The sequence below is a fragment of the Triturus cristatus genome, chromosome 8 (genome assembly GCF_964204655.1).
Source record: "Triturus cristatus chromosome 8, aTriCri1.1, whole genome shotgun sequence".
NCBI classification, from domain to species: domain Eukaryota; kingdom Metazoa; phylum Chordata; class Amphibia; order Caudata; family Salamandridae; genus Triturus; species Triturus cristatus.
This window is the reverse complement of record NC_140591.1, coordinates 1,518,739,593-1,518,759,826: the sequence shown is the minus strand read 5'-3', so window position 1 is coordinate 1,518,759,826 and position 20,234 is coordinate 1,518,739,593. Positions and strand designations below refer to the sequence as shown.

General features: G+C 48.5%; 1 protein-coding gene across 1 annotated transcript in view; it reads right to left on the bottom strand.

The window, feature by feature from the left end:
• The window catches only part of XRRA1 (X-ray radiation resistance associated 1), a 314,818-nt gene that overhangs the window by 255,044 nt on the left and 39,540 nt on the right, over positions 1–20,234 (bottom strand). The gene's annotated exons all lie outside the window — the stretch shown is intronic.

Below are 20,234 nucleotides of genomic sequence, written 5' to 3'. Positions count from 1 at the left end.
TGATGTTTACACTGGTTTCTGGCTATAGTCTGGCTGGGACCCTGCTAATCAGGGCCCCAGCCTCTCTGTTCTCTCTTAACAACATGGAGTGCATATTAGGTGCACTAGTGATTGGATACTGTGGTACCTTATGAGCCCCTAGTATATGGTACTTTAGGTACCAAGGGCATAGGTACTTCACAGGCCTACCAGGGGCTGAAGCGTGTATTATGCCACCCCTGGGAAGCAGACTAAATCGGACACCACAGGCCTGCTACTGCAGCCTGGGTGAGGTGGTGCTAACACTCCTCACTGAGATGTAGATTCACTATATCTCTCCCGCACACACATTTAAACCTATCAGTCACCCCTAAGGCAGGCCTTATCAATCCTGAGGGCAGGGTGCTTGGTTTCCATGTGAGGGGGTGCCTCTGCCTGAGCAGGGCCCCTCTGCAGCTCTCAGAGTCCATTCTCTGGGGTTGTTTGTGAATGCGGTCAAACCATATACTCTTAAGTGCATTATAACCTCGCGGTAAATGCTAACTTTGGAATGGCTGCATCAAAACATGTCGTGTTTGGTGTCAAACGCTTTGGAATCATACCCCCACACCAGTAACTGGTGTGGGAGTATGATCCCACCCTTCTAGAGGCTCACATTCATGACTTTTTACAGTCAAAAAAACCTGATGCCTTGCTTGTCACTGAAACTTGGCTTCATGCTGCCTCTGGTCCAGATATTGCTTGCGCTCTCCCCCCCGGCTATGTCATTGTTAGGAGTGACAGAAGTACGGGGAGGGGCGGCAGGATAGGGGTCATTTTTAAATCAAAGTATTCTTGCAAGTTTGAACCCCAATCCTTTTTAGGCTGCGAGGCCGCCCAGTTCAAACTTACTATTTCATCTCAAATGACTATATCTGGAATGCTTATTTATCGCCCCCCTGGCAATGCGAAACATTGGTCCTCCTCTTTACCAGATCTAATTGCTCCTTTTATTCTACAAGCAGCTAATTTTATGATTTTGGGCGATCTAAACCTTCACCTGGAAAACCCTGTGAGCTTGGATAGCTCTATCTTCCTAGCTGACTTGGAAGCCCTCGGTTTGACTCTTCATAACAAGGGATCTACACATCAGGCAGGGCACCTACTTGACCCTATCTTTTCTAACTTCTCTTTAATCTGCAAGCAGCCTGCCCTTCCCTTAACTTGGTCAGATCATTCTGCGGTCCATTTCCAACTTACTGTTCCTAGCTTCCCTCTAACTCTGCCCACTACAGTACTGGGAATAAGAGACCTTGGCACAAGTTAAATCTAGATGTACTAAATCGCCTTCTTGAAGTAAATCCTCCGGCTCTGAAACTTTCACTTAATTCTTTAAATACGGCAGTGTCCGATTGGTTATCCTCATCAATCAATCTCTGCTTGCCTTTCACATCGTAAAACCTTCTCCTCTCACCGCACTCCGGTCCCGTGGTTTAACGACGATCTGAAGAGTTTGAAAACAAAATGTAAATCTTTGGAAAGAAAATGGCGCAAATCATACGCTCCCAGCTGTAAAGTCGTTTATAAGGCAGCTCTCCATATCTATCATTCTGCTTGTAAGGCAGCAAGGGTGGCATATGTTTCTAACACTATTAATAACTCATTGAATCATCCTCAAGTTCTGTTCTCAATGGTGAAAAAATTGGCTGGTGCAAATACTCTTCCCCTACCTCTCGCTCTTGATTCTATTAAATGTAACAACCTTGCTAATTTCTTCATCGCTAAGGTGAAGACGATTTACAACAATTTAACTTCCACTGCCCCTAATGCTTTAATCAAGTCCTGTTCAGATATTATGCATGTGGATTCTCTCTCTGATGCAGAAAACATTTCACAATGGCCCCCCCATGATGAGATATCTTTTGAGAACTGCCTAACTAGGGTAAAATCAGGTTCCCCTTTGGATCCCTTACCGACTAACATTCTAAAACAACTCTCCCCTATTGCGCTAGGAACCTGCAGAGGGCTCCTGAATTCCTCTTTATGCGAGTCCTCCATCCCATCTGACTGGAAACATGCGATGGTGGTTCCTCTATTGAAAAAGCCTAATGCCGATCCTTCGATCTTAGCCAATTACCGCCCAATTTCGCTTCTGCCAGTGTTTTCCAAAATTTTGGAAAAACATGTTAATTTCCATCTAACTACTCACATTGACAATTCTGGATTTCTTCACCCTTCTCAATCAGGTTACAGAACACATTTTTCAACTGAAACCACACTTTTAGGAGTTACTGAACAACTACGCTCCCGCCTTGATCAGGGTGAGACCATGGCACTCATCTTATTGGATTTGAGTGCAGCATTTGATACTGTGTCTCACCCCATCTTGTTGAAATCTCTTCAATTAGCAGGTGTAGAAGGTCCAGCCCTGTTGTGGTTGACCTCTTTCCTTGGTGACCGTACATTTGAGGTTTTTTCCTCTGGCTTTTCATCCACCTCCCGTTCATCGGCATATGGAGTCCCCCAGGGCTCCACCTTGAGCCCTTTGCTTTTTAACATCTATGTGCGACCCCTTGCTACCATCGTCGAGGACGCAGGCCTCACGTTATACTCCTATGCCGATGATACCCAAATCGTCTTTTCTCTATCTTCTTCGAAAGACACTCCTGTATCCTCTTTACAGAGCGGCCTACGCCGAGTCTCGGAATCGATGAACGCCAATTGCCTGAAATTAAATGGGGATAAAACTGAGGTCATTATCCTGGGTAAAGATAAACATCTTTGGAATCCTTCTCACTGGCCCCAAGAAATGGGTCCGTTCCCCCAGCCAGTTGCTCAAGCTCGAAATTTGGGGTTTATCATTGACAGCCAACTTTCCATGCGGCAACAAGCAGTTAGTACCGCTGTTACCTGTTTTTCCATATTGAGATGGCTACGGAAGATACTTTGGATGCTCCCTCTCTCTACACAAAGAACCGTAGTCCAGTCCCTTGTCATCTCTCGTCTGGACTACGGGAATGTACTTTATTTAAGAAGCAACAAGGAACTTCTGAATAAGCTCCAGGTGGTCCAAACTTCTGCGGCGCGCCTCCTTTGTCATGTCCCTAGGAAAAGCTCCATCACTCCTTTTTTCTACAACCTCCATTGGCTCCATATTGGCAATCAAATTAAATTTAAGACCCTCTACCACATTTTTAAAATAAAGCAAGGTGAAGCGCCAATGTACTTGCAGAAACTCATTTGCCCCTACACGCCGCACCGCGTGTTACGTTCTTCCACTCTAGGAAATCTGGCACTCCCTAGATTTAAACTGACCAGAATGGGTGGACGCTCTTTTTCAAACCTTGGACCTAGACTCTGGAACTCCCTTCCTAACCACTTGAAACAGGAATCTTCCTACCTTAAGTTTTGACGAGACCTCAAGCCTTGGCTCTTTATTCAGTAATTGGCTCAGTTACCTAGTCTAGTTTTTTTTTTTGGACTCATTTACGCCGGGAAACCCTGAATAGGGTAGCTGTGCACCTAATAAATGTAATAATAATAATAATAATAATAATTGAGGGATAGACATGTACCTACTGTGGAAACGCGGTAGAATCCTGAAGAGCCCTGGCATCACAAAATGGATACCACCAGTCACAGACACTGGGCTGCCCTCCTGCTGATGACCGAAACTCGCAGTGGAGGAGGCCCAACAATAGGTATCCTGTCACAGGGAGGTGTGACCACCTGCCAGACAGGGTTTAGTGTATTGGGGCTGGGTGGGTGCACTCCTAGAGTGCTTTGAAGTCCTGCACTGGGGAGCAGTAGGCTCCTCTGTGCATACACCAGTTCAAACCGGCTCAGGGGCTACCTGCCCCTGCTCTGGCGTGAAACTGGACAAAAGGAAGTGGGTGTAGCCACCCACTCCCCTGACCCTCCCATAGGTGGGGTCATAGAGCTAGTCCCTCCCTTGCCATTGCAAACTAGATATCCCTGGACGACGCTCTGAAGAAGAATCCTGGACATTCGACGTTCCACTACCTCTGGAAGACGGAAGAATCTCCCTTGGAGTCAAGGAGTGACTCCCCTGCTTGGCAGGCACCAAAAACTGCAATCATCCATCGCTCCCGCCGGAGCCCGAAGTCCCTGCAGCCCAGGAAGAGGATTTCCTGACTTCTCCAAGGCCATCATGAGTTTCCAGCGACGCTGAGGCAAGTGGACCCCACGAATGATGAGGAACCGCAATACCTGGGTACCGTGCACTATTTTCAAGTGCAACCCCTTCACGACGTTCTACGAACCTGTGCATTGGACCACGTGTGGTCCAAGCCTCCAGCAGGATTCCCTCTGACGATCAGAGGTCTACCCCATCCCGAGTGACCGTGGGCCCCTGTTGAGTGAATCCTCCCGAGGCGTCTTCGCAATCCCTTGCCGGTTGGCTTGTGGGTCACCTGAAGACTTTTCTACAGTTCCAAAGGGCTTCCCTGGTTGCTCCAGGCCTGCCCTGACTTACCCTTGCTGGGTGAGTCCCTCAGACCTTGCTGGTCTGCACTGCTGACTTTTTATCCTTTCCACGAGACTTGCTGTTACCAAGGCTTGTTGGCTCCAATCTGGTCACCGACACCGCAATAAGCTGCAGACTTTGTGGGACACGCCGAATCCAGCTCCTGGTCGTCGTCCACGCCTCCTGGACCTCGTGACTGAAGAGTCAAGACACCCGTGGATCACCTGAAATCACCCGACGACTGTGGGGATCCATCTTCCTTGCCCCAGGTCACTGCCAAGTGACATTGAACACTGTCCCCTCTGCTTTCAGGTCTTCCTTCTTCTGAATCCAGCCTTGGATTCCACCGGACACTTCTCCTGTCTTCACAAGCAGCAAGTGTTCTTTGGCTCCCATTGAAAACGACGCCGCGACCCGACACCAAGACACCTATGCACCCGGCTTCCCTGGGTGAGGTAACTCCAGCACTACGGTGACTTGCTTGTAGACTCTCACGAAGTATCCTTAAACTCTTAATTTCCAATCGCGACTTGCTCCATTGAAGTCAATAGGGATTCGCGGCTGTGTTCTCACACTGCATGCGTCTCCCGTGAGTCCTTTACTTACCTGCCTTGGGTGGTTTCGTGAGGCCCCAGCGCTTCTGAAGGCCCTAGGCCTTGTCCCTTTGCAAGTCGTTATTCTTAAGTCTCTTTTTTAGTATATGGTCTGGTACGCCCCTAGGGCCCCAGCCATATTTGTGCTTAACTTATTTTGAAACATTGATTGTGCATATGTTCCTGCCTTCTAATCTCATAAAGAGATTAGCAGAGAGTTGTTTAGTGATAAATACATATATATTTGATATTTATACCTGTGTGGTGTCCTTTCATTTGGTAATTCAAGAGATTATAAGGTAAAACAAGCTGCTTTACATTCCTCTAAAGACTTAGCCTGAAGGCTGCTCTCCACAGCTACCACTAGGATAGCTTTCTTTAAAGGTTGTCTTAAACCTACTACCATAAGAGTCGAATTGTACTGGTGCAAGGTGTCCACTTTAACTAGTGAACAGCATATACCAAGCCAACTTCTCACAGTGTGAGAAACATATAATAACTGTACAAACATTAAAATAAAATAAACATCAGCACCAAATGGTGCAGAACATGTGATTTTGTGGTAAAGACTCCTCCAAGAGACCTGGGAAGCCTGTTTCAGATGTTATGCTCACTTGTGATGAGCCTTCCGACTCGTAGAGATCTTTTCCGGTACCAGAACAAAAAGGAAAATATATTTCCATGGACCTGTTGCCTGAGGTGTTGACCCATATCAAAGAGAATATGGGTTTTGATTCAGATAAAAGATCTTCTACCTCCCAGGAGGGAGCCCTTTGGCAATACCAAAGACCCATCAAAGCTGATTTTCTGATTCACCAGTTTGTTTTGGAAGTTGTCAAACAAGAATGGAAGGATCCAGAAAGAATTTCCTTGCCAAGTTTTAGGTCTAAATGGTATTCTCTGGCGAATATGGAGACCCCTTCACCAGACACTATTCACGTTGATTCACTGGTCGCTAGTTTGGTGGGTGGATCTTGCTGATAGGAAAGCTGATTCTTCTCTGAAGAAGGTTTTTCCGGCTCGTATGTGGCTATGAGAGCAGGAATTTATGGAGCATACACAGCTCAGTACTTAATCACTGACTTCAAGACTTTGGGTCTGATTTAGATCTTGGCGGACAGGTTACTCCGTCACAACGGTGACATATATCCCATCCGCCGAAATATAAATCCCATTGGATATAATGGGACTTATATTTCGGCGGACAGGATATCTGTCACCGCTGTGACGAAGTAATCTGTCTGCCTGGAACTAATTCACTTTTAAACAAATCAGGCCCTTTGTTTAAAAGTGTTCAGGAGGGTACCAAGTGTTCAGATTTATTAGAGTCTATGGAGCGCCAGGTGGAGCAACTTTCCTATTTTTGTTATGTTGTTCATTCTACAGCTTTGGCAAGTGGTGCTTCGGAGGCTGCTAGACGTAATAAAGACTGGAATAACGAAACTTGTGCTCATGTAAAGCACTCTGATACCTGATGTCTCGGGCCTAGTTCGCGCTATATAAAACTCAGATTTTTTTTTTTTAAAACAAGGTTGAGCCCAACAAGCTACAGCCTTAAAAGTGCCTTTTGAGGAAGCTAAGCTTTTTGGCACAATATGGACGATAAGCTTCACTGCAAAAACAACAATTGATGGACAGAATGCAGAACAATATCATACATTAACCCCAGTACAGAGATCTGGGCCTAAATCCATCGTTTTTTTGCTCGACTTGCCATTCCAGTTTGAACCCAGCCATATGCAAATCAGTCTTGATCCTGTGCCCAATGGGAACAGTCCAGCCCGATCTGCCAGGCCAGGTCCTTCCTGGACTGGAAACAAGCATCCTAGGACCGGCTTCGGGGTTTCACTCCTCTTCAGCCGGGATAGCTTGACTCCAGTGGCATGGAGAGCACGGGACCCACGTCTGTGCATACCCGTCTCACTCAGGGTGACAAATGCAAAAACAACAATTTATGGACAGAATGCAGAACAATATCATACATTCATCCCAGTACAGAGATCTGGGCCTGAATCTATCGTTTTTTTGCTCACCATGCCCTCCCAGTTTGAACCCAGCCATATGCAAATCAGTCTTGACCCTGTTCCCAATGGGAACAGTCCAGCCCGAACTGCCTGGCCAGGTCCTCCCTGGACTGGAAACAAGCATCCTAGGACCAGTTTCAGGGTTTCACCCCTCTTCAGCCAGGATAGCTAGACTCCAGTGGCATGGAGAGCACAGGACCCATGTCTGGGCATACCCGTCCCACTCAGGGTGACAAATGCAAAAACAACAATTGATGGACAGAATGCAGAACAATATCATACATTCACCCCAGTACAGAGATTTGGACCTACATCCATTGTTTATTTGCTCACCATGCCATTCCAGTTTGAACCCAGCCATAGGCAAATCAGTCTTGACCCTGTGCCCAATGGGAACAGTCCAGCCCGAACTGCCAGGCCAGGTCCTCCCTGTCCTGGAAACAAGCATCCCAGGACCGGTTTTGGGGTTTCACCCCTCTTCAGCTAGGATAGCTTGACTCCAGTGGCATGGAGAGCACGGGACCCACATCTGGGCATACCCGACCCACTCAGGGTGACAAATGCAAAAACAACAATAGATGGACAGAATGCAGAACAATATCATACATTCACCCCAGTACAGAGATCTGGACCTAAATCCATTGTTTTTTTGCTCACCATGCCCTTCCAGTTTGAACCCAGCCATATGCAAATCAGTCTTGACCCTGTGCCCAATGGGAACAGTCCAGCCCGAACTGCCAGGCCAGGTCCTCCCTGGACTGGAAACAAGCATCCTAGGACCGGTTTCAGCCAGGATAGCTTGACTCCAGTGGCATGGAGAGCACGGTGTGGAAATTTAGCGTGCAAACTGAACATTATCTGCGCCATCTTGCCTCTCCCCAGCGCCACGCACAGCGAATACACGGCCGCCATTTTAGGCACCCCACTCTCTCCCCGCTCATTGTCAATCGCCAGCGCGTTCCCCTTGGCGCTGCGAGCATCCCCCGCGCGCTGGCCACCCCCGCTCTCTCATACAGGCCATAAACCCTCTCTTTCTGCGCGACCCTGCTACGGAACCACATCCGACCGACATCCCATACATGGTCATGCCTCTCCTTTGATAACCCCCTTCCTCTGCGCCCCATTGTCTGAACTGGTCCCAGGCCATCACCTAGCCCTGCGGATGCAGTTTATTGCCCCTACTGTAAGGGAAACACCCCACATCAAAGGGATTACAGTAGATCAAAGCCCCTACCCCCTGAGACCCGACCGGTCACACACACCCCCAGGAATTGGCGGAATACCCTGCTGCGCAATAGCCATCTCCTACTGTGGGTGGGGTGGGAACTTCTACTGTATCTATGTGTGGGATCGGATCTGAACCGGGGCTTCAGGGGATATTCTCCCATACATCAAGGGAACCTCAAGAATGTACTATGTGTAATAAAGCAATAAACCAGTGTATAAGAGACCAGGTCTCAGAGATGCAGTTAGAGCACCTCGTGACGATACCTTGCTGTCTGATCTGATGTGTTCTGCTCCGACGGAATAAAACTTTGTTTCCTGCCTTCCAGTCTCCGGCGCCTGCCTCTTTCATTGGTAAATTATCGAGTGGTATGAGAGGCGATTACCGCCGGGCAAATACTTGAAAGGTTATCGACTGAAACTGCCGCTACCATTTAACAATTGGCGTCCCAAACGTGGGGCCCATCAGCGACACGTGGATCCAGTGGGAGAGGTCCCGACGACAGAGTGAACGACTGCAACGATCGGGAGAGCTCCTGCCCAATAGACCCTCGTCTGGCAGCCGATCATCCGAACTTCACTGGTTCCGAGCAGCCCTCTCTCGAGTGATCTACGGTCCTGACTGGGAACCATCAGGAGTGCCGCGGCAATAACGGAGAGTAGAGGACGATCGGGCGCTGGAGGCGGAAGACGAGAAACTGTCCACGCGGTCCGGGTAAGGTCGTGATACACGACAAATGGCGAAATAATTGATTGATTGTCCGAAACTTTTTGAATACTAGTATTGCTCATTGATTGTGCTCATTGATTTTTCTCTTTGAGATATTCGCTGTCTACAAACGGGGAGGAGTAGAAATACTCTCTCTCTCTCCCTTTGCAGATAGTGAAGGGTAGGTAACGCAGACTTTTGTCCCCGTTGAAACCCGTCGTGCCTATCTTTATCTCCCCACTGATTGATTGTCCGAACATTGATTGTTTTGAAGAATAGTGCTCTTTGAGATATTCTCTGTTTGCAAATAACGTAGAATAGAAATATTCTGTCTAGTCTTTGCAAATAGTGAAGGGTAGGTAATGCTGACTTTTGTCCCCGTTGAAACCCGTCATGCCTATCTTTATCTCCCATTGATTGATTGATTGATTGATTGTCCGAACAGTAGTTGTTCGATATTGGTTCTTTGGAGGTATTCTCTGCTTCCAAATAACGAAGAATAGAGATATTCTGTCTAGTCTTTGCAAGCAGTGAAAAGATAGGTAGTGCTGACTTTTGTCCCCGTTGAAACCCGTCATGCCTATCTTCTCCCCACTGATTGGTAGTTGGTTCGGCCCGGACCGCTTATTAGAGGTGAACCATCCGGCTCCACTGGAAGGCACCCCTAATAAGGACATGTTCACTAAATATGGACTAGTCGCCGTAGCTTATACCAAGCTATGGCATAAATATACAAAGAAGGACCCCGAGAGTCAGTGGCCACTGATGGGATCCTTCGACGACCATAAGATAGAAGCGCTAGAAATAGCTCTGCGTAGCAATAAGACGACGCCTACTATGCTTGACAGTATCGGCATGTGGCGCAAAGAAGCAACGCAACGGAAAAAGAGGGAAGAAGTAAAAGCAGAAAAGGAATTACGAAAGGCAGCTCACCTTGCCGCTAGAAAGTTAGAAGAAGAAATAAAGGAGAGAAGGGAAACTAAACTAAGACAGGAGCCCGAAACATCAGGCCAGTACGCTGTTAGGACCCCTTCTTTGCTCTACCCTGAGTTGTCCTCCAAGCAGCGAACGAATGACGAATTACTGTTAGGTCCCCCGATCATTTACATGCCCCCTCCATATGCACCCTCCCAGTCAGTAGTACAACACCCACAACCCCAGAACACGAGCGAAAGCAGCACAGGGGCCTCGGTCCTCACGGCCTCCGCGCCGGCCGAGCCTCCTGTGCTGAACACAACATCGGCAATAACGCTAGATGACCATGAGATGGGAAAGAAAGATTCCACCAGAATTAATCGATTAACGAAGGATGAACGAACAGGAATCGACAAAATAGTAAAGGCACTGGTGGGATCCTTTTTGGCCTTACAAAAACTAAAGTAACGCTAGGAGTTAGCCCTTTGTGGGACATATGAAACCAAGGGAAGGATTCAAGCTCACGGTCGAGATGGCCACGAGGTGGCCCGACTCCATTACTCTCGCTACCTAAACCTGTCTGCCCTACTGCCCACCCCGCCCAATAAGTATGACAAAATCCTGCACAAACGGAAGCCTGCTGGCACCCACCATCGACGTCACCAAACTAGGGCTAGATCGCGCGCAATTGGTCTATGTTATTTTTCCGATTGCACAGTAACCTCCTTGTGCTCGTCATCAGATTGCAAATAGGTACATACACTCCAACGAAGTAGTATAGTTATAACATTTTAATAACTTATAAGATATAACGAACACACCAACAGGGTAAACAGGTTAAAACACGTTTTAAAACAACTATTTACATGACAGTCTGCTGCAACCTCCATCCCAAAGCCTTAACGTCCACGTGACACCGTCCTCGCCTCTCCTTCCTCGAAATTGCAACATTGGCCTGTTTTGGGCGGTTCTTTTAGTCGGCTTTGGGCTATAAAAGCCATACAAAAATCCATTGACATCAGTGGCGGACGACTGTGCGAATAGGCCGGAGGCTATACGAAGCGCCGAAGTTCTGGCAACCCCAAGGCGGAGCCCGCCACGCTGTGCGGGCCTTTCCGTTTTCTCTTCTTCTTTCTTTAATGAGGGCTGATGCCCTGCCGGGGGGGAGGCGACGCCGACGGGCCTCCCCCACCTCCCCAGGTGGAGGCTCACCAGCAGATGAGGACGCCCCAGCCATCTTTTTCATCGGCCTGCTGAATTTCACCCTGGCACGCTGTGCGGATCTTCCCGCTTTCTCTCTTCTTTCTTCAATAAGGGCTGATGCCCTGGCGGGGGGAAGCGACGCGGACGGGCCTCCCCCGCCTCCCCAGGTGGAGGCTCGCCAGCAGATGAGGGCACCCCAACCGTCTTTGACTCGCCGGCCAACTAAGCTGCACCCCAACCGTCTTTGACTCACCGGCCAGCTGAGCTGCACCCTGCTGCTGCACGCGGCCGCCAGGCAACCACCCAAGCACCGGGTTCACCAGGACTGCCGCTAGCACCCGACGCGAGGAGTGGGCCCCCGCAGCCAGGTAATCGGGGACCCACCCCAGTGGTGATACCATCCAAACTGCTGTCGTCACTGCTACTGGAATCACCCCGGTGGCAGTACCATCCGAACTGCCGCTGTTACTGCTGCTGGCTCCTCTCCGGTGACTGTACCGAAGAGCTGCTGCTACTGCTGCCCTTGAACTCCGGCGGTCGACTCCTCCGGATCCAGGCCTAAAGCCCACCGTGAGACAATTCTGAACTCGAAAGCTTGTCTGCTTGGGCGTGGGCCCCACCCTTGACAAAATGCTCCCCTCAGCCTTGCAGAATCGGCTGGAGTCATTTGACACTCGACTCCCGCGGACTTCCGGTAAGGACAAAACCGCCGCCATTGCTCTTTGCCCCGGACGGCAGCCACCTTGCCTCCGCTTGGTGCAGTGAGAAAGACTGGTTCGAAGCGTCGGCAGAAGAACCCGCCTGCTGCCCCGCCCCAAGAACGAACCATGGCATTTCTACGGGGTCGCAGTGACGCCATGTTGACGCAAAGTTGACGCTAACGAAAGTTCTCGAACTACTGAAAGGGATTCTGGTCCAACAGCTAATTCATGGAAAGACTTAGACTGTACTCTGGCCCGACCTCGCCCCAAGATGGCGCCGATGTAGGAGAGGCCTACAAACCCTTGTGGCATCCCAGTCACGTGACATTTGTGTTAAAAAAAGATATATATATATATATATATGCGATGCTTCCACACATGATGGTCGGGGAGGGGCGGGAAGGGAACCGATTTTATGCCGTAGTAGCGTTGCTCATGACACTCGACGCCTCCCACCACGTGGCCGGCCTGAACGGTTGTAGGCCCGTATCTTGTATGCTGACATTGTTTTAAATAAAGGGTCTCTTGAAAGAATTACGGAATCAGTGCCATGACTAATCACATAGGTTGATAAAGATCTCTTCATTTGAATAAATGATTGTTACTCCCAAGCAATAGAAAACAGATAATGCAGTCCCCATTTGCCTGAATCTTTTTTGATTAACGGAATTTGTACCCATCACATCTATCTTTTCCAAGAGTTGTTAAACAATGGTCAACCATAGCTCAGGGTATATGCCGAACGCAAGGTATGGTATCTTGCACCTTAATACACGACCGATTGAGAAATGCATGTATGACAAGGGAACGCGAATTTAGGAAATGAAATAAATTAGAGCATCTTTGTCTCGAAAAAGAAAAAAATAATAGGTCTGTGGTATCACCCATTCCTGCGACTAGCCTGGTACGTGGTAGGTAGAACTTTTTCGTGTCTGCGCGCGCTGGGGTACTTTGAATGCTGCACATCCCCTCCCCTCTTTTTTCCCCTCTATAGGTCACGGCGAAGCTCCGACTGAAGAATGAAGTGGACATGGACCGTACCGAGTTCAATATCAGGGAAAATTTAGACAAACGTTGTGAGATAGTGCGTGAAGTGCAGACAACCATTGAGAACATGAGAAACTGTATGGCATGATTGTGCGTGTGTGCTATGATTACACGGTATGAATGTGTGTGCATCTCATGCTTAGGTCACTTGAAGAAGGCGTCACTGTATGATTGAAGTGCTCGCCCGTCGATCAAAGGGAGGAGAATAAAAGGGTCCGACACCCCCTAGGACAAACTACAAAATACTGAAAGTACGCAGCATGCATAGGAAAGGAGGACAGGAAAGGAGAGGTCCCGATGCTCAACGTAGCCCTGAGTCTCCATCTTAAGTTTCTGCGCTTGATGCATGTACTGTCACACCCTATCTGGCATTTGTGTGTATGTGATCACCGAATTTATGTCTTTTCCCCGCTTGTGTTTTCTTACATGGAACAGACCCATGCTACTCCATGTTGTGTGTGCACCAAGTGGCCTATTATCTTACCCATGTCTCTCTCTCTCTCGTTTTGTGTCATATGTATGCCAAATAGCCTACTTGATGCTCTCTCTCTCTCTCTCTCTCTCTCTCTCTCTCTCTCTCTCTCTCTCTCTCTCTCTCTCTCTCTCTCTCTCTCTCTCTCCCCCCCAACCAGTATCGGGCACAGGAATCGGCACCTGGGGGGCCAGACGATGGTCAGGGACACCCACAGGAACTTGCACCACAACAATAATTAATAGATTAGTAACGCACACACTAACATCAGAGTTAAAAGACACCAATCATGCAGCAACCGATAAAAACATGTCCGCAACTGCTCGGTGGTTGGGAGAGAGGATGAAGTATGTAATTGTCTTCCCTGCCAACTCTCTAAGACTTTTGTTTCTTGTACCCATTTAAAGATAACGTGCTGCCATCGGAAGGAAGGGGTCGGACGTGACGCACAGCCTGGCTGCAGACCTTGGAACATCTATGACATCGACCAAGGGGGAGGCTACGAAGCAAAAAGGGCATGGGACGAGACACCATTTTCAGGATGATAAGCGCGAGGGGCTACATCGAGGCCCCCTGCTCACCGACCAGTGTGCCTGAAGTCTCAACCCGTCGGGCCCGATTGATGGGCCCAGTGCTGGAAGATTCTGCTCCCCTTGGTCCACATTTTTGATCTGATCCCACTCCACCCCCTCTTCCCTCGGCGTCCCGAAACACGTCACACCCTTCTCTCTCTCACCATCTTTTATATGGATTATGAATCTGACCTACCCACAGAAGAACAAAAGGCAGGTACCCTGTCTCAAAGTACCTATGGTGAACTGTGTTAAGGAACAGGGCTGTGATCGGAGAACAATGAATGATCACACCCTGCAACGTGAGAAATAGGATTTGAGCTGGACCTTAGCTCCACCGCCGGTGCTCAACAGTGCCAACGAAAGAAGAACAACAATGAGAGCTTACCGGTGATAGCTCTTTATAAAAAGGACACTGGAAAGAAGAACCCATGTCAAAAGTCGAAAATCCTCTCCCAACCACCTTTTTATACTAACTATCTTCTTAGCAAGTTTTCATGGTGTTGCATCAATCACTTCCGACTGTACACTGAGAAGTTAAGAAAATGTAACTTTGTATAGTAACATCCATACAACACCAGCCATGTACACGACTATACTGTAACTCTGTATGTACTACCTCCTCGCCTACTTTATCACCTGTAAGTAACTATAAGCAAATGTGCCAGATTACTCCTGCATGCCCTAAAAACTCTGTATCTTTAAGGAATGTACGAAAGACATTAACGATATTATAGCTGAGGGTTAACGAAGATAAATGACGGCCAGGCAAGCTGGCGAGATATGTTAAAAGGGAGGACTGTGGAAATTTAGCGTGCAAACTGAACATTATCTGCGCCATCTTGCCTCTCCCCAGCGCCACGCACAGCGAATACACGGCCGCCATTTTAGGCACCCCACTCTCTCCCCGCTCATTGTCAATCGCCAGCGCGTTCCCCTTGGCGCTGCGAGCATCCCCCGCGCGCTGGCCACCCCCGCTCTCTCATACAGGCCATAAACCCTCTCTTTCTGCGCGACCCTGCTACGGAACCACATCCGACCGACATCCCATACATGGTCATGCCTCTCCTTTGATAACCCCCTTCCTCTGCGCCCCATTGTCTGAACTGGTCCCAGGCCATCACCTAGCCCTGCGGATGCAGTTTATTGCCCCTACTGTAAGGGAAACACCCCACATCAAAGGGATTACAGTAGATCAAAGCCCCTACCCCCTGAGACCCGACCGGTCACACACACCCCCAGGAATTGGCGGAATACCCTGCTGCGCAATAGCCATCTCCTACTGTGGGTGGGGTGGGAACTTCTACTGTATCTATGTGTGGGATCGGATCTGAACCGGGGCTTCAGGGGATATTCTCCCATACATCAAGGGAACCTCAAGAATGTACTATGTGTAATAAAGCAATAAACCAGTGTATAAGAGACCAGGTCTCAGAGATGCAGTTAGAGCACCTCGTGACGATACCTTGCTGTCTGATCTGATGTGTTCTGCTCCGACGGAATAAAACTTTGTTTCCTGCCTTCCAGTCTCCGGCGCCTGCCTCTTTCATTGGTAAATTATCGAGTGGTATGAGAGGCGATTACCGCCGGGCAAATACTTCAAAGGTTATCGACTGAAACTGCCGCTACCATTTAACAACGGGACAGAATGAGGACTTTATCCCCTTTGAAGCGGCTCATGAGGCCTTAGGGATAGCGAATGAGCAATTTTTAAAGCATGCCAGTATAGCTGCCCTAACTAGAGAAGTATGGCCTCCATTTCTGGTTTCCATCTCCACTTCAATCTTGTTGTAAGGGTTGCTGGAGTTGGAAGGAGCCCTCCATTTGGTTTTGCACCTGTACTAAAAACGAGACACAGCAGTCCGCGAAATCAACATCGCCGAACACTGCAATAATAGTAAACTCTCTGCTTGCAAACCCATCATTTAGGGTACCCTGATACCTTACTTATTTAGGATCTCCATACCAGGATCATATCAATTGATACTGAAATCTATTTTAGTGGACTACAAACGCTGGTTGTATTGTTGAGGACATCGTGCTAGATTGCGACGCTATGTCTCTTAAAATAAGTGATTAAAACATAGTTTTATACGATATTGCTGTGAGGAAGCCTGAGGAAGCCTATGTTTTGAGAAAAACATGTAGGCTGCGCTTGTCTGTAATCTTTGAAGAGGAACGAAATAAAAAAGAAAATCACATGCAAGGACTGACTCATCTTGTTTCCTTTGGTCCTGTGTGTAACTCTTTGTTTCTCACACCTTGGTTTTTGTTGCCTCTAATTCTATGTTATAAGATGCACGTGTATAGGGCCTTGATCACTGACAAATCCCGAACACCGTTCCCGGCCAGGGCTGCTTGGGAAGAGGAGCTAGGGGTGCCCCTGCAAGATGCACAGTGGAGCAGATTTTGTTCTGTGGTCCGGACTGTATCCTGTAATGCAAAATTTAAACTAGTCCATTTTAATTTCTTGCACCTTGCGTTTGTTACACCGGAGCTGAGGCGTAGGATAGACCCCAGTACGCCTAGTGGCTAACATTGGTGTAAGGCCCGGTGACATCTTTCTTACACCTTGCCTGGTGCTGTCCCTTTAAACTTTTTGGGAGTCTGTTGTGAGGTGAATGGCCACGGTCTTTGGGGCTATAATTCTGTGTCAGGACCGGAGCATCCGATTATGCTTCTCATTTTCTTTAATGAAAATTCTCAGCAGCCAATAAGATGAAAGTAAAAACAAATAAACACTACAATACCCATGAACACTCACTGGGTATCACATGACAACCATAGAGTAACCCCTAAATAAAGAGGAGAAGAGAATACCATATCTCTTTCTTTGCTGCTTCGCAGCCAGTTAAGTGCGTTTGGCTCTTTCTCAATCGCATTGCATAATTATTGCCTTGACATCTCGTAGCGCGTTTGTATCTCTATTGCTGTTGCGCTTGGTATTGCATTAAGGTACTTGTTCTTATTACCTGCTGTGCGAACGTGTCGTGTTTCTCTCACTTTGTGTGCGCGGTCTCCAGCGCATTGTTGCTTTGCCGCTGGGTGATTGGGAACGTTGTTACCACCCAGGTACGGGCGCTTGGTGCCCGTGCCTTCTATTTGTGGAGTGGGAGTAAAGGGGAGTGAGGAGGCGCGTCGCTTCGACGCGCAGTCCTCTTTCTGGTCTACCGGGCGGCTCGTACCACGCATGCGCGGCATCCATTTTATCTGTTTTTTTCCGCATTCTGGGTTTGAAGGAGCGCGGGAGCAGCGCTGAACTTGCTCTGAGTCCACTTGCCTGTGCCAGGCCCCCAGCGACGCCTATTTCATGGTTTATTAAGAAATTGGGCTGCATAATTGTTGCATAGGCATTGCCTAGAGTGGTTTTCTTGGCAAGCCCTCCCTCCACGCTCTATTTCATTTGCACGCACTGTTTCTTTTCAGTGCCTGTCGTGCATTGGCTTGTCTGGGGTTCACCACTCCCCCCTATTGACTTGTTGTTCTTCTTATTGTTACACTTTCTACAGTGTTTCAGCGCAGGTAGCACCTGTTTGTTCCACACTCTCCTCCACTGGGCATAAGTGTCACTTTATTGTGTCAACATGTCGGAGTATTACTTTGAAGAAGAGTATTTTGATGAAGGACCTTCTGGGTCAATGGAGCAGAGCTTGTTGAAGCTCTTGATGTGAGAGTTCAACACTCCATTAACAAAGCCCTGGTCCGGGCTATTGAACCCTTGAAACGTCATTTATGCAATTATGCTTCAAAGCAAGGATGGCTTCCCGGTTCTACCAGTCGTCCCACCACTAATAAGAAAGGTGTCAAAAATCTTCACGCCTCTGACTTTGCCAGATTAGCCAAACCCTTGTCTAATGACCACTCGTATGGTTCTTCTTCGAAGGAGGCCCCTTCTTCTGGTTCACCTCAAGGGGATGACTGTGATACTTCCTCTGATCCTGATTCGGACCAGGAGGACTCTACTCCACCTGCTAAGAAGTCGCGTAAAGAGCGTTATGTGGATGCGCCCTCCCACCCTAGACTCCTCACCTTTGATCCCGCAGAGATTGTTCTTCCTAATTCCTCTTCATGGCTTCCGTCTTCCGAGGTTGTAGAATATGTGCAAACCCATATTCGCCAGGCGTTTGATAAAGAGGTGAAAGCGCGTTTGCGCTCTGAATGTCCTAGGCCAGACTTGGCTGACAAGGTGGCGGACACACCGGAGGTAGACCCCTCAATGCTCACCTATCTCAAAAAATGCTCTAAGGATCCTAAGAAGGGGATTGATCGAGCTTGGAGGTCTTGTCAGGCCAAGTTGTTGGATTTAACTGGTCCCCTTACAAAAATATTGGAGCTGGGTTTTCGGGCGAAAGAGTCCGCTTACGCAATTGTTCCGGATGAGCTAATTGGGTGGGTTCAAAGGGCCATCTGTCAATTAGGGAACGCGAATTGCGCTATGTCTTGCGAGCACCATCGCTCTATTCTTTTGAAGCTCGACCCGAAATTGGCGGAGCTTTTATCATCTGAATCTGGTCCTTTGCCTCAGGGTCTGCTCTTTGTTCAGCCTTTTCTTATAGAGCTGACGAAGTTTGACGCCACTTTCAGTGGCCTAGACAAGGCGCAGGGTTCCCTCAAGTGAGCTTTTCGCCCGTTTTTTGGCCGGGCCGGACGATATCGTGGGCGGTCGTTCGTCAGTGGTTTCCAACAAGGCGCTCAGCGTGGCTCTCAATCACAGCGTGGTGGATATCACGATTCCAACTATAACTCCTCCTCCTCCTTCTATCCAACACGTAGAGCTAGGAACAGGTTCAGGAAAGGCCGTTATGGAGGTAGCCAGGGAGGACAACAGGATACCACAGCTTGAAGTGAGCTTGCTTTCGGTTTTCGGAGGTGATGTTGGGGGGCAGGAGAAAAAACATTCTCCACAATTAGCAAAAGATCTCTCAGGATGCATGGATCCTGGACGCAGTGCAGGGTTGCAAGATAGAGTTCTTCAATTCCCCCTCTCAAGCTCTCCCTCCACACCCAATGACTTTTTCCCTTCAAGATCAGACCTTCATTTCCAGCTAAATAGAATCTCTCATTCAAAAAGGGGCCAAAGTGGGTAGTATATCGACACTTCAAGATGGAGGGTATCCATCTTCTTTGTGGCCTTCTTCAGGAAGGGGACTGGATGGTCCGTCTGGATCTGAAAGATGCGTATCTGTCTGTGCCCATTTACGAACCTCATCGTCGTTTTCTTTAATTCCATTGACAGGGAGTCTGGTACGAGTACAAAGTCCTTCCCTTCGGCCTCTCGTCAGCACCTTGGTGCTTCATGAAACTTCTGAGGCTTGTAGTAGAATCTCTACGAGCCCGGGGTTTTCATCTCATTATTTACTTGGACGACTTTCTCATCATGGCTCGTTGCCCTCGTCTGGTACTAACCCATCTGGATTGGACCATAGATCTTTTGCAGAGTCTCGGGTTTCTTGTGAATCCGCAGAAATCAGTCTTGGTTCCGTCTCAATCAATCGAGTTCCTGTGTTTTCTGATCAACTCCCTCACTTGTCAGCTCCTCTTATCCAATCAGAAGATCAGATCTATCAAGAGAGAGTTGAGGTTGATTTTGCACAAGCAGATTGTATCGTTGAGATCTGTAGCCCAGATCATCGGAATGTTAGCCTCCTCCATCCAAGTGATCTTCCCGGGTCCCCTTCACTACCGGGCACTTCAACGGCTCAAGATCCGACATCTCCAGAAAGGCCTCATGTATTCAGATCAGATTCCTCTTTCAGGGGAGGCGAGGTGGGAGATGGTGTGGTGGCTAGAACACATGGAGTCTTGGAATGATCGAGCCCTATTCAGAGCCACTCTAGAAGTGGTGATAGAATTCGATGCCAGTCGGTGAGGCTGGGGAGCCCGTTGCGGTCAGATATCTACGGGCGGCCGTTGGTCACAGGAGGAATTGAATTTGCACATCAATTGCCTGGAACTTCTGGTGGACTCATTTGCGATTCGCTGCCTATCTCCCCGCAAGACAAATTGCTGCATTCTTCTCTGCATGGACAATGTGTCAGCAGTTTGTTATGTGAACAAGTTGGGTGGGACAAGGTCACAGATTCAAGCGGAAATTGCCAAGGATTTCTGGCACTTTTGCCTTCAAAACAAGATATTAATGGTAGCGGAATATCTTCCGGGGAGCAGCAACCGGATTGCCGATTGGCACTCTCGTCATCTCCGTGATTTCAGCGACTGGAGACTCCATCCTCGAGTGTTCCAGTCGTTGAATCGGCTTTGGGGTCCCTATCAGATCGATCTAGTTGCCTCTCGCCTCAACAGGCAAATTCCAGCATTTGTCAGCTGGCGTCC